We start from the raw sequence: 13,933 nt of genomic DNA on the forward strand, positions 1-13,933 counted from the left end.
AGTCTTTTTGCTGTGTCTCTTCTACTCTCTTTGTATGTTTCAGTCTTTGGACATTTTTGCATTCATTACTTCTCTTTTCCATCATTCGATCTTTTTTTGTGCCGTTTCCATTCCCCCCTCTATTTAGTTTTCACTACAGTTGTCCCATTTCCTCAGATTCATTCTATCTCCTTTTCATTTCCCTCCTTTCTCTAGCATTCTTTCTGTTTCTATATTATTTCCTCTTTCATTCCTTTGGTAGGTAAAAGACTGTTATTTTCAACGTCAATACTCTAACTCTCACGAATGCGAGACCAATTTGCATTGCAAATACTTGTTTTTGTTTGGGGCTTAATTTCCTATCCGATCATGCAGTAGTGCAGCATGGCCAACAGCAACATTTGTCTTTGCCAAAGCTTGTTTTCCGGTCTCTCCTGGTGCTGGTACTTCCATGACCTAGCCGTGTTGTTTCCCCTCCAACTTCGTCCGCTGGTTACCCCGTCCACCCCTCTCTGTTTATTTCAAATAACTCTCTGCGCGCCCGTGGCTCCTCCCACTTTGAGACCCCCTTCCCTTTCGCACTTAATTGTTTATGTTTTTTTGTTTAATTGTTTATGTTTTTTCTTCAGTTACTCCTCATATCTGCCTAGCAAATTCTACACCATTTAAAGAGGCTTGCTCTTTCCAATCCATTGGGGCCTTACAGTGTATCCTACTAGTTTCTTAAATCCAAGCCATCCAATCGGAGGAGGAGACTAGGCCTGGGCACGTTGAAGGCGTCTCATTTCTACCAGTGCATTTACGGAACTTTTGGAGGCGGGGTCCAGTGAATGCCAGTAGCCAATGACATGCGGGCGCGAGAAAATTCAAGCACACTACATCATAGTCTTTCCTTCCGCTGTATTGGGTTTTCGTCGTTGCTGCACGCGACGAAAGGGGATCCGTTGCTGTGCTGTGAAAGTTGCAGAGGTGGCTCGACAAGGTGAGGAACGGGTTGCGAGCCGATTTTCTAGTGTCGCTTTCCGTTCGTTGCCTTTCCGCTACACTCTTTCTTAAAGGGGTTCGGCTTAGGTGATCAAACGGAAGCCTCCTCTAGTGGCGTTCAACGCGACTAAGCAAAGTCGGTTTATTTAAGCATTGAGTAGGTTCTAGAGGTGCTGTTTGCTTTTGAGCAACCTCTGTGCAGTACTTCTCTTTGTGTTTACTATTTCCCCATCCCACTGTTGCCTGCATGATTGATGCGTACGCTCCAAAACATAATTGCATCACATTGTTCGCTAAGACTACTGTGTTTTTGCAAGATCCTATATTATGTTTTTGACAATCGGCATCAAGTTTGATTCATTCGGATGCTTAGATGGGGATAACATATAGGTGCTGCACATGCACGTGTTGATGTAAGACACGAAGCGTATGCATGTTATGTATTTCTCGTGATACAACACTGGCTAAAAACGAGCAAGTTTACCGTGTGAATGCGCCGATGATGTTGCCTTGAAACCGTACTGTACTGTGTATGCTGGATGTGGTTAGGGTGAAGTTTTGTGTTGCATCGACCTCGTCTGGTCAAGTTACAAAGTCATTGGCAGACGTTTGCATCATCAAAAGTCTGTCCGTTGGTATTGGAATGTGGACGTCACTTATGTTACAGAAGATTTATCAGATATTACTGGACGTGCTGACAAGAACCAGTGACGTGGTTATACAACGTGCCATACCCCATATGTCACCAACCTTTGTTAGCAGAAGGCACTTGATTATGATCTGTTTGTAGTATGACTTCATAACATTACAGCAAACATTATCAACCAAATCTCCCTTATACATTAAATTCCTGTCATTCCCCGCTTCCTTAATTCCATTATGTGAACATTTCAGTTGCAAAACCTCACTAAATGCTACTACCTCCTTTCATTCCCCAGACTCCCTCACACTCCTGCAATCCCCCCATGCGAACTCCTCCATTTTGCTCCAAAGTCCTAAACTTACTCTCCCTTCCTTGAGCCTTCCCTCCCCAAGTGAATATACCTGTACCGGACAACCCCTCCCCCCAATCCCAAACTACTGTCACTTTAGGGCTACAACGTGTCTTCCGGTTTTATCGTGGCAACAAGTTTCGATTATCTTAACTGGAAAGATCCTTCTGCTAGATACTGAAACAGCCTGCCTACTTGATTATTGGAGCCTATGCCTACCTGACTTCATAACACTACAGTAAAAACATCATTAACCAAACCTCACTAATACATTAAATTCCTGTAATTCCCCCACCCTTAAACTCCCAACTTGCGAACATTGCAATAATAAAACTGCTCCGTACGCTTCCACCGCTTTCCTTTCTGCCTTTTCCTTGCATTCCCCAATATCTCTCACGACCCAGCAACCATCCTCAAGCCATCTACCCTAGTGTTGATCCAAAGCCCCAAATTTCCTCTTGCCCTCCTTTGTTCTCCACCCCCCCAGCGGCACATAAGCTTGCACCAGACTCTCCATGCCCCCCCCTGTCAACCTGCTTCCACCTGGGAAAACCCTTTGTTTTGTTCCTTCACCACGTACCCCTCATACTTAAGTCAAATAATTGATACTCCTCTGCACACCACCACTTTTAACCTCATCGCTGCTAGAGAGTTTCCCCTGCTGTGCTGGACAGCAATAAAAATGGGTGTGGTCATGACGAGCTGAGCTCGTCATGAGCACCTGAGAGGTATCTGCCAAGACAAGCTGAGCTCACTATGAGCATGGAAGGGTTTAATTCCATAATTTTGCTAAAACCTCCCTCAACTCTAACATTTAATAGACCTGACCGAATTTAGACAAAAGCCCCCCTGTCCACATAAAATAAATAGCCGCCTTCTTGATTGTGCTTATGAGACAAAACTTCAATTCCCATAAACGCGCAGAAACCCCTCATGCTGTATTCAGCTTCCTTTTATCCTTATCCATAGCATCCTTTTGTGCCCCTCTCCAATACTTTCTCTGTACAAACTCCTTCCATAAAATGCAAGTGCTAGTTCATTGACTTTTGAACACCTGTTAATACTCCTTCATTTGTTTAATGAGCATCAGTATACCAGTTGCACTGTATAATTGACCCTTGGCGTTTTCACGGTTAACAGGGATGGTTCGCTCCCGGCTGAACCACGCTGTGTTAAATGTGCATGTTTAGCAGTAGTTGGCTGGTGCACTCTGGGAGGGCGAAACACTGGAAGAGGCATGACGTATGCATGCCCTTGACAAATAGAAAGAACGCAAAATGGAATGACGATGGTGCCAGCAAATCGGAAGCCTATGGACTGTCTAAGTCCACAAAGCAGATACAGCATGTCTCTGTTCGAGACAGCACATATGTGCCACGTAGAGCTGAGACCTAAACATTATGTGACTTCAATAAAATACAAGCATTTGCAATGTAATAGGTTTTGCATTTGGGAGAGTTTGAGTTATTGGCATTGTAAATAACAATGCCTTTTATTTGTGTTTAAATAAACTTGCAATAATAAAAAGCATTGTCATTAACAATACCAATAGGTCAAAGTTTCAAAAATGCGAGACCTATTGCAGTGCAAATGCTTGTTTTGGTTGTCCATGCATGCCTCGAGAAAACTACTCACCCACTTGCTATTGCAAGTTGGATTTTCTCAGGGCAAGCCATTGATAGTATCTGCTGGGCCAACCTGGAGAGAGAATTCCAGCTGACAATGATCAGATGTTCTGTTCAATGAAAGTGAATGAGGAATAAAGATTCCTTTAAATCTTGTTTTCATGTGGTCACATTTGCTGTGAACTCAAAGACAGTGGTCCAACTGTCAATGAGTCTCCTTGCAAATAGCAGCGTATTTTATCTTGGCGATTGATGTTTACTTTTCTTTTTCTGACTGCAGTGTTTTGTAAACCTGTAAAGTGAAGTATCTGACAATCTTGCTGGGCACACGATTAAATAACTTATAAATAAAAAATAAAAATATTTCAAAATATGTTTCAGTAGTTAAGAAAGCACTTTTTTTGTTCTTAAGTCAGAGGAAACAGATTTTAATAGGATTAAAACAAATCGGAATACTTTACTTGGTGATCTACAAATGATAAATATTTACTGGGGGGCACTAGAGGGCGCACACACAGCATGGCCACCTTTTGGTGAGGCTCCTGTTCCCTGGCTTCATTATCCGTTCATTATCCTTGGTTGCTGGACATTAATTACACTCAAACTCCACGACTGGGTTACCTACATGCCCCACCAGACTCGACCGGAGTTTGATGTGGCTCTGATCAACAGTGCCTGAGAAAATCGACGCGGAAAGTTCCCCCGAGGACACCGCTGGAGCCCCTGCTGTAGCGGACTGCGGGTTGTGGCACTAGGAAAGCCTGGGGCTTCCCACGAGGCAACAGGCCCAAGGCGACGATCCTGCTCTGGGTTCCGCGGCGCACACCACATCTGCTTCACTGCGGGCGGTGTGCTCCCCCCCCCCCACCCCCTCCACTGCCTGGAAGGTGCTGAAGGACGATTTAAGATTTGTGTGGACAGGCGACGTTGCTGCCCTTCAACCCCCCCCCGGCCCGAGAGTGCTGGACCTTCCCCTCCCCCCGCCGGTTGCACTCCGCTCTTCAGGATCCGAGTGGGAAAACGCACAGCCCGGAGCCTTTCTCTATGTGGTGAGTGGATGAACTGGCGTGGTTGCGGGCGAAGTCACGTATCCCGGGACATTGGTGACTCGCTCCCCCCCCCCTTGTAGGTTCGTTTAAACTGTGGCAAGGTGGGCGTGCTGTGAGGCCACGAGAAGCACTGGGGCACTGAGGTGGAGCGGCGCACTACCTTACCTGCAGCGCGGCGGGAGGGCGTGTGTGCCACCGGTATCTGGAGGTTGCGGACCGTGCCATATAACTGCTCCTTACACGCCAGGCTCGCTGGGCACCTCCCGTAGATCGCTTCGCGGCCTGAACAAGTGCGGACTGCCCCTATGATGAGAGCTGCATGTGACCTCCGTGGTTGAGATAGCGTGCTGCTCACCTCCATGAAGTACCTGGCACGGTGATTGACTTGCAGGAGCATATTTACTTTGGGACACTTCTGGGTTACTATTTGGACCTGTAAGATACTGGTCATGAGGTGCGGATGTATTAGCCGGATACAGCCCCTCGTGAATTGCGACGTCTCCTCCACCTACAGGGCCGGGCCGCCCATTGCGCCAGCTAGGGGATTGTCCTCGACGTGGATCCTCTTGGTTCCGGTGGGCTCCTCTTTGCAGCAACGCTTACTCCCTGTTGCATGGTAGCACAGTTGCAACTCTTTCATTGTATTACACCCGAACAACCAAGGGCACGAAAAGCCGGCTGTGTCTCGGAGACCCAGAGGAACCCGGAGCTACAGAGGCAACATGGTGAGACAGGACAATCGACAAACGAAACTCACCTTTGACGCATCCCACAAAAATAAACCCAAGACTGCCACGCCTGACCCTAAAACAACTGGTGAAGGTGCGAAGTGCAGCGACACTCCTCCTGGTGACTTAGATATGCAACAAATACTACAAGAGATGCGCCAAGGGTTCGCCACGGTAGTGGATAAGGTCGATAGACTTACCTCCAGAATGGATGCCTTGGTACACAAAGTGGACCAACATGAAGAGCGGCTTGCGGAGACTTAGAGGAGAATTTCGGACAATGATGACACCACTGCTACCCACACGACTCAACTAGCGCGTATGGACAACTTATTGCGAGTTATCGCTGCAAAGAATGAGGACTTGGAAGCCCGCAGTAGACGCAATAACATCCGCGTCACGGGCATTCCAGAATCCACAGACACGGGGCGGATGGAAGACTATGTGGAAAAGCTTCTCCTCACGTCCATTGGAGCGGACGCCTTCTCCGCACAATTTATAGTCGAACGGGCGCACAGATCGTTGGCTCCTGTACCCAAACCTGGAGCTCCACCTCGGCCCATTATAGCACGCCTTTTAAACTATCGTGATCGGGATGTGGCATTACGAGCTGCCCGTGCCAAGCAAAACCTGTCCTACAACGGAGTGGCTTTTTCCATTTTCCCTGATATCACAGCAATTGTACAAGAAGAACGACGCAAATTCCTGGAGGTCAAGCGGAAACTTCGTGCTGCGGAAATTGACTATGCTCTATTGTATCCTGCAAAACTTCGTGTTACTCACCAAGGGAAACAACGTTTTTTCACTCAACCTCAACAGGTGGAAGAATATCTAAAGGCCATTAAAAAAGCACAGCGAAGAGGCGGCGGAGGGGAGACGGCACACCAAGAGAATCGACCGGAAACTGAAGATGAAGCCTGAAAGGATGGCGGAAAGCCACTTGTTGATCTTGGTGACCGAAAGACCTTAAACACTGTATGACGTAAACTGGTTTGGGACATCGGATATTCCTCTGCAAGGGCCTTGTGCCTCTAATCCAGCGGTAATGTATGTCAGGGACCACTATCCCTCCCAGGCCATCTCTGATGCCAGTGCGGAACCTGTGGCTGGAGGAGGGAGACGTGGCTGTGCGCTCTCTGTGTTTCCCCTTATGGGCATACCCCAATTTTCAGATATGACTGCTGGGGACTATTTCAACCCCTGGGGATTTCTTTGGGTGGGGGGGAGGCTTATTCTGGCAAGTTTGGGTTGCTGCAGTGGGTGGGGGCGGGGGGATGGGTCAAAATGTACAATGGTTAGTTGCTCTCTTATTACTGAATAGGGGTGAAGAGCAAGCCGGTTACGATGTTGGAGTATGTTTGGGGTTTGTTGTTTCTGGAGGGACGCTATTTGAAATTATGCTATTTGGTACTTTTGGCTATCCTTGTACGACAAACTTGTATAGTCGATGCTGTGTGTCAACGAATCGGATATTGGAAAGTGCTGATATAAAATTGTTGTGGATGAGGGGACTTTGGCAGGTTCAGCATGCACCCTTTTATCACCCTTACTCGCTAATATGCAACAAGCGCCGCGCTCTAGTTTAAATTTCATAACGTGGAACGTACGGGGGCTGGGAGATCCCAGGAAAAAGAGACATGTTATCATATCTTGATAGACATAATCTACAGTTTGCTTTTCTACAAGAAACGCACCTAAACCCACGCAGCACTCCGACATTCGCTCGTAGATGGGCTTCCCACGCTATCTTCTCCTCCTACTCAACATACGCTAGGGGTACCGCGATCCTTGTTAAACGAGGCGCCCCGTTTACACTAGTAAGTCACAAAAGCAGCACATGTGGACGTTATTGTATAATGTGGGGAAGGTTGGGCCATAAGTCGGTCACCCTTGTGTGTTGTTATGGTCCAAATGTAGACCCACATTTTTTTACAGAATTATGGGCGGCGGTGATAGCCACAGGGCCAGATAAAATAATATGGGGAGGAGATTTTAACATGTCAATGGACCCCCTGGTTGATAGGTCTAATCCATCCCCCCACCATCACACCAAAGCTCGTACTACGATGCGCGACATATTACAAGATTACAATCTCACTGATGCTTGGAGACATGTACACCCCACTACCCTTGAAGGTACCCACTATACCGCACATGCAGCAACATGGGCGCACATAGATTATCTGCTAATGTCGAAGGCCCTCTGCCCGGCGATAGCAAACGTGACACACTTAGCCAGAACATACTCGGACCATGCACCGGTTCGTCTCACTTTGGCTGCAGACGATATATGCCCCTCCAGTTCTTTTTGGCGACTGCAACCTACCATCCTCTTAGACACTGTTTTCCGGGAGGAATGGCGAGAAGAAATGCTAGGATTCTTTGCACAAAACAAGGGCACCGTAGCGGAGGTTGAGACTATTTGGGAGGCCTTCAAGGTCACATTACGTGGAATATGCATCTCTAAGGGATCGGGGGTCCTTAGGAGCATCAGAGGTACGCTTAATAAGCTTGAAACTGAACTCGAGGCACTGGAAAGCTCTCTGGCCCTACACCCCGACAAGGATACTGCTGCTAAAATTAGGGGGAAAATCGGCATACGCAGAAGAAGCCGATAGAGAAGCTAAGTTTAGAGGACCGTATTGGACTGCTAGGAGATATAACGAGGGGGAACGGCCTGGAAAGGCTTTGGCATCTGTGGTCCAACTGACGAGACAATCGAACACTATACATGAACTTGAAGGGACAGACGGAGTAGTGTATAGGGAACCACGCAAATACTGAATACCTTTGTACACCATTACACTGCTTTGTATTCTACGTCTCGGTCTGAGCCTCTTGAGCTGAATGATTATCTACAAGACGTTGCTATGGCGTGGCTGAGCGACGCCCAGAGGCGGTTTTTAGCTGCACCATTTGAATTTTACGAGGTCCTCGATGCTATTCTGAGTATGCAATCGGGCAAGGCCACTGGCCTAGATGGGATACCCGTTGAATTATATAAAACATACATTGATTTTATGGCCCCAGTGCTTAAGGAAATATACGACGACGCTATTGAAGGGGGACATCTCCCCCCATCTATGAGAACTGCTCTTATTACATCCCTGTTAAAACCCGGGAAGTCCCCGACTAGTTGCGACTCAAACAGGCCCTTGTCACTTCTTAACTGTGACGTCAAAATACTAGCTAAACTTATTGCCACGAGATTAAACCTCCTTATGACCACTCTAGTTCTGCCCGACCAGTCAGGATTTGTCCCTGGCAGGGCTACCTCCCATAACTTACGGACCTTTTTTTCTGTCATGAATAATGTATCGGAAGATCTGCCCCTTGCAGCAATTTTCTAGACGCCACCAAGGCCTTTGATTCATTAGAATGGGACTACATACTAGCAATATTGGCACGTATGGGATTCCCACCGGTTTTCCTCTCGTGGATCAAACTGCTATATGAAACGCCTGTGGCTAAGGTCCTTATCACCGGGAAACTGTCCCAAGATATACATATTACTAGAGGCACTAGGCAGGGATGTCCCCTATCGCCTCTGCTTTTCGCTTTGGCGGTCGAGCCACTCGCTTTCAAATTAAGGCAGCATCATAATGACAAGGGACTGCAATGCCCTCTGAGACAAATTTTAGTGTCTATGTACGCAGATGACATCACACTGTATATCCGTTACCCCCAAGCCAACTTGAACCCTGTGCTTCGAGAATTTATACGATTTGGTATCTGGTATACATATCAACTAGAGCAAATCTTACCTATTCCCGCTAACGCCCACGACTGTTCGCTTCCCTATGGACTATCCTATCACTTGGTGCGATGATGAACTTAAATATTTGGGAGTTCGCATCTCCAGAGACAGAGGCGAGCTTAGGAGACTCCATTATGGTACCGTTATGTCCCGCCTCACTGACAACATTACTAGATGGATCGCACTCCCTCTCTCTATGGCAGGATATCCCTGATCAAAATGGTGGTACTGCCGCAATTGCTGTATTTATTTTTAAATATCCCCTTCTTTCCGGGACGATACTTATTCCAGCAACTCCAATCTGAACTCACTCGCTTGGTATGGGAGGGGTAAACATCCACGATTGAAATGGAAGATTATGACGAGACCGTATATACAAGGTGGATTCGACATACCGGATTTTGAACTCTACTACTACAGCGCTCAGGCTCACTTTGCCTTTTATTGGGTCCTTCAGCCTCGATATATGCCACAGATTGCGGCAGAACACTGGCTGGCTCAGCCTGTCCCACTGGATGGCGCACTGTTTTTACCCAACCCAGGCAGAGACAAGACTCAGATGACAGTCTTGAGCAAAGTCAATGCGTGGAACCAACTAGGTAAAATACTAGATACCCCCCTGCTGTACTCGCCACTCCTCCCTCTAGTTTATCACCCACATATGCCTCTATTACAGGATGCTCTTTTTCGCAAGCTTATGGTACGCATGTATGTTACGAAATGGGGGACTTATATAAAAATGGAACGTTCCGCACACTAGAGGACTTGACTACGGGCGCTCAACGATCTCCTCTTGACACCTTTTTATATATTAGACTTCGACAAGGACTCAAGACACACCTGATTTTCCGAAAGAACCCCAGGTGTTCGCACCTCTGCACAAAATACTTCTGAATGCCACGCCAAAGCGATTGGTGTCCACCATATACAGGATGGTTCGCTCACTTAGGGATGTGTGCCCTCCTGATGCGAAAGCGCGTTGGGAACATGAACTGGGGACAGAACTGACTGACGAACAATGGACTTTCAGCATGCAACAAACTGAGCGTATCTCTTCTAGTAGTAGGCTTAGAATACTGCACTACAAATTTATACACAGATTGTATTACACACCTGCGCGATTATATAGGTATAAACTGCGCGATTCAGATGAATGCGACAGATGCCACGCCCCTGGCGCTGATTTCCTACATTTAGCTTGGAACTGTGCAGATGTACAAATGTATTGGCAACAGGTGTTTGGTGCCCTTTCTACAATGATCAATGTTGAGCTGGAGCTCTCGCCTATTATTGCACTGTTGGGGTGTGTAGAGTCGATACGTGTATTACATCGTAAATTTGTTGCATTGGCGCTACTCATGGCCAAACGAAAAGTGGCATGCAAATGGGGAAGGGGAAAAGGACTGGCTGACCGATCTTATACATTGCCAAGAACAGATTAAATCATATGCTGAGTTATTGCCACTGACCTCGAGGCCCGCTGATATATGGGCCCTGTTACAATATTACTTATTGAGTCATGCTGATTCTGGGGATGAGGGCGTGGAACATATGTCACAAGGGAGGTGATGGGTTGCATCCCCCCGCCTATATGCTCCCTGCACTGACCAACACGTCGCTCTATAAGAGAAACACTCTACTGGACAACTGTGAAATGATGTTTAGAATGCGTCCATGTTGATATGCAATGCTGAGACACAACTGTGTTGATCCTTCTAGGCCACATGTAATGGGCTAATGTACAATGTAGGACTGGATTCAAAGCTACCCAAAATGTTTTATTAATGACCAGTTACATCCCTATGTCTGAAATAATGCCTCCGCAATGTCTAGTACAACATGTAACTTGAAGCGATTTCCTTTATGTACCCTTTTCTGTTGATTGTTATATTTGACACATGTGGTGATATGATAGCCTGTACCGAACAAAATGATTCTGCCTTGTCCTTTTGAGTGACAGATGCGTACTTCCATGTAACTGTACCCCTCTTAACCTCTGGTTGTTTTTTTCAAAAACTTGAAAATAAAGTATTAAAAAAAAAAAATATATATATATATATATATATATATATACTGAAACTCAATTAACATGCGTTATCATTTGTGCAATGTTTTTTCTCTCTCTCAGTAAAACTGCATGTAAATGGGAAGGTTTGTGGCTATTTCAATGGAAAAGTTTGTAAATGACAGTGTGCTACCACATTTTGCTTTCACAATATATTTATTATTAGTGAGTTTAAAGTATGAACTGAGTAACAATCCTGCCAGCACTCTGATGACAATGCTATTAGTGAGCCAAGTCAAGGGTTGTGTACTTCTTAACTAGATTTCTATTGTACATGTGGCAAATGTTTAGTCTATTAAAACAAACAAGTTTTTTTAATATAGCAGACATGCTGATTTCACATAATTGAAGGTGCTCTCGTACTTGATAATGAAGAAAAAGGGCACTTTGAAATAAAATATTTGGCTAGGATCAGTTTGTAAAAAAAAAAAAAAAACTCCCAAAAAAAAAACCAAGTACCGGGGCTGTTGTCGGGAGGCAGCTTCGACCAGCCCATTTCTCATGATAGCGCTGCCAAACACAGAACCAACAAACCTTACAAAGGGGAGGTGAGGCTGTGTGGCTTAATGGCCAGAGCTGGCGGGGAACCAGGTTCGAGTGTCGATGTCAGCTCAACGCCCTGTGATTCTGAGCGAATTGCTTAATCTCCCTGTGCCTACTAAACATGAATGTGTCCTTTTACTGGTGCTCAATCACCGGTGTTGATGATTAAGTGGCAGTGCTGACCACCGGAAACAACCGGCTCAAGTTAGGCACTGGCTAGGATCACACAATTTGCGAATAGTTTATGGATCAAGTGCATTACAGTTCGGTTGAGTTCATTATTCAAGTCACTATACCTGCAAGTCTAGCAACATTTTTCTGGTTTATCAAGGCCTGCAAATGCACCGCTAATTCTAAAGCCATGCTTTGAATACTTTGCTGTGCCCTGTCCTGTGTCTTTTTGTTCAACAAATAGAAAATAACCAAGATAATGATATACTGATTTATGACCATTTAGCTTCATAGAAACCACTGTAGAACAGTGCTAAATGTTTCAAATAGGGCACAAGATATTGCACAGCCCATGGGCAATACTTTGTCAACATGAGTTGCTCCACCAAAATGCATTCCCAAACAGAAGAAAAGTACACTCCCAGCTGGTGGGAGCAGATTTCCTGCTCTGGTCAGCTGGAAGCGGACTTACTGTTTGCTTTTCCTTGGTGGGAGCTGTGAAACCTCCCACCATGCTAGAGCAATCTTCTATGTCCTGGGATGAGCACCCCAGGACATAGGGAGCTGGCCCTGTGGGGGTGGGGGGGAGGGAGTGAGGTGGCAGTCTTGGGGCCATTAGTGGATCCGGTGGTGGTTGGGGAGCACACGCCCCATCCCCTTCATTTCAATTCGCAAGGCATGCTCCGGGAAGGTGGTGTTCCCTGGGACCGAGAATGGCCCGGGGTGGGGGTATGCAGCCCCCTCCCACTCTTAATATTTAACAAAGCCCCAGGGAGGTGGTGGTCCATGTGGCCAAGCATTGCCATGGGGGGGGGGGGATGTGCACCCCTCCCCATTATATATATATATATATATATATATATATATATATATATATATATATATATATATATATATATATATATATATATATAGTAATTCTGTGGTGAAAACAAGATTCTTATAGGACCAAAATAAATCAGAAATCTTTACTTGGTTATGTGCAAATTTTAAATATTTTCACTGAAACCCAATTTCCAAACATAGTTTATGTGCTATATAGTTTTTATCAAAACAACGAAATGTTAGCGGGAGCGTTTTGTGGCCATTTGAATGGAAAATGGGCTATCTGTAAATGAACTTGGAAATATTTCTGCTCAGATGACAATACTATTAGTGAACTAAGAGGCAACTCAGGGATCATATGTACCCTATGTGTGGGCTAGATTCTTATTAAACATGGAGCAAATGTTTTGTCTCGTAAATAGGGTTTTTTGTACAGAAAAAAATAATGAAGTTCCATATTTGAAGGTGCTCTCGTGATCATAAAGAAAAAGTTGACTCCATAAGACAGAATATTTGCTTAGGATCACATAATTTGAGAACGGTTCACAGGTTAAGAACATTACAGTTAGGTTGAGTAGATTATTCAAGTTACTAGACCATTTAGACCATTTTTATCATTTTTCGAACCCCCATTATTCCAACCCCCTTTTTTCGGGAGACTCTGCTGAATCCCAAAATGGCTGCCAACATTTCCTGGTTGAAATGTTTGCAGCCAATCATATCTCTGTACGAGATCGAAATTATTTGTGAAGGCTTCGCGGCCCTAGAAATACAAAGTAGAATTTTCTTTAATATCTCTATAACTACTGAACAGATTTACACCAAATAAAAACGGCGCTCCTGTACCAGGAGCTACCTTACTGCCAAATTTGGTGCAATTCCTTGTTCGGGATGTAATAGTGTTTAAAATCTCTATTGGATTTAATGTTGGAAGTGCACTTTTTTTTTTTTAAACCTCCTCTCACCCCTTTGTTGGAGTGGGAGTTGATATTGTCCTATCATACAACCCAATAAAGTAATTAATTTGAAATGGTATATATATGAATCAAATCATTGTTGCAGTTCTCAATTTTTGTTGTCCAGTGTAAGTGTTTTAATGTATGTTTCCTTGGACTGCAGGCACCACATTTCTAATGGCAAGTGAGCGGGTTCAGGCCCCCTAGTTATGTTATTGTGGGTTTCTCAATTTCTGGGTAGATCCTAAAGATGGTCTCA

At 45.3% G+C, this 13,933-nt stretch overlaps 1 protein-coding gene across 1 annotated transcript in view; it reads left to right on the forward strand.

Moving 5' to 3' along the window:
* Positions 1-828: 828 nt before the first annotated feature.
* Positions 829-13,933, forward strand: part of SGO2 (shugoshin 2) — a 465,484-nt gene continuing 452,379 nt past the window's right edge. Inside the window, exon 1 of the mRNA XM_078680340.1 lies at positions 829-961. The gene's annotated coding sequence lies outside the window, so the exon portion shown is untranslated. The remainder of the gene's footprint in view (positions 962-13,933) is intronic.

Source organism: Lissotriton helveticus, chromosome 3_1 (assembly GCF_964261635.1).
Source record: "Lissotriton helveticus chromosome 3_1, aLisHel1.1, whole genome shotgun sequence".
Lineage (NCBI taxonomy): Eukaryota > Metazoa > Chordata > Amphibia > Caudata > Salamandridae > Lissotriton > Lissotriton helveticus.